General features: G+C 56.1%; 1 protein-coding gene across 2 annotated transcripts in view; it reads right to left on the bottom strand.

The window, feature by feature from the left end:
- CLASP1 (cytoplasmic linker associated protein 1) overlaps positions 1 to 1,306 on the bottom strand; it is a 275,326-nt gene extending 274,020 nt beyond the window's left edge. Inside the window, exon 1 of one of the 2 annotated variants that reach the window (XM_010860818.1) lies at positions 440 to 1,306. The gene's annotated coding sequence lies outside the window, so the exon portion shown is untranslated. The other variant, XM_010860819.1, reaches the window with a different exon arrangement.
- Between the last annotated feature and the right edge of the window lie 6 nt (positions 1,307 to 1,312).

Genomic DNA, 1,312 nt, shown 5'->3' on the forward strand with positions numbered 1-1,312 from the left:
TAGAAGCCCAGGGCGCCTGCGCAATGAGGTCTCCCTTTTTTCCCCTTACCGCCACGACCCGGCTGGACCATAGAGTGTGTAAACCGAGAGCAGAGAGGCGCCTGCTTCTCTATGGTAACGCCCGGCGCAGGCGCCGCCCTGGCTGAGACGGGATTCGGGACCTGCCAGTCCCTAGAGCTCTTGCCTACTCGGAGAACGTCAATTGGCCCTGGTGGGGACCCGTAGGGAAAGGTTCTTTAAGAAAAGGGCGGCCAGGCTGAAGTTGGACCCCCGGCGAGTTGCGACAAAACTCAGGCTAGGCAGAGAGGATTGAATCTAAGCAGCCATGGCAGTAGGGCACCAGAAAGCAGGGAGCGTAGACCTCAGGAAGAACCAGGAAAGCTTGGGTAAAAGGCGTCCAGCAGGAACTTCCTCCGGTGGGGGCGAGGAGGTCTTCTACCTGAGGGAACCGGCCTTTCACTTCTGGGTTACGCGCTCGGCGCACCATCTGGGCGTCCAGGGCGAAGGAAATTGTGCCTTGTGACTCTCCGTACCGAGGCTCCCCCTTCACTTTTCGGGTAGGCGCGGGCGCTGGAGCCGGAAGCACAACTTTTTAACGGTTCTTTGCCCTCTTTGAAGCCGAGCCAGCCCTGGAGACTTCTCCTGGAAGCCTCGGAAACCCTGGAGACTTTCTTCCTTGAGTGCCTGCACAGAACAGATGGCTTCCATCCCCTCTCTCGCCTTTCTCTTGGAAGAAGTGTGGGAGAGTGTCTCGGAGGTTTAAAAGCTGTGCAAGTTGCGGGGCTCCCCTTTAAGGATCTCGAAGGGCACACAGTTTTGCTGCGTCGGGCGCCTACCCTCACTTGTAATTTGACATTGAAAGCTTTCTTGAGATTGCACACTGCTCCGGGGAACCCACTCAGAGTGTGAGTTGCCTTCCCTCCGTCTCGATTCTCATGTCCGGAGCTCCTGCTAGTGGGGTGTGTGGACACCCGTGAGATCTTACCTGTAAAGGTCCAGGACTTAGATGATGTGCTTGGAGAGACTCAGTTAAAACAAGACTTATGTAGACTCCTCTGTGGAGTGCAGGAAAGGGAGCGGACTGTGGGCTGAAGGAGTAGCGATGGCAAGTAGGAGGTGACTCCTGTATAGATCTAGAAAGGAGGACATCTTTTGGAGAAAGCACAAGCGACCTTATGAAAACCGCTGCAGCTACTGCTAAGTCACTTCAGTCGTGTCCGTCTCTGTGCGACCCCATAGACGCCAGCCGCTGGGTGGTGATAAAAGAGCTTTCCAGAGAAGATAGCACGGGGCAAGGGCTCAGGAGGCAGTG

This window comes from Bison bison, unplaced genomic scaffold (genome assembly GCF_000754665.1).
Source record: "Bison bison bison isolate TAMUID 2011002044 unplaced genomic scaffold, Bison_UMD1.0 scf7180017864471, whole genome shotgun sequence".
Taxonomy (NCBI): domain Eukaryota; kingdom Metazoa; phylum Chordata; class Mammalia; order Artiodactyla; family Bovidae; genus Bison; species Bison bison.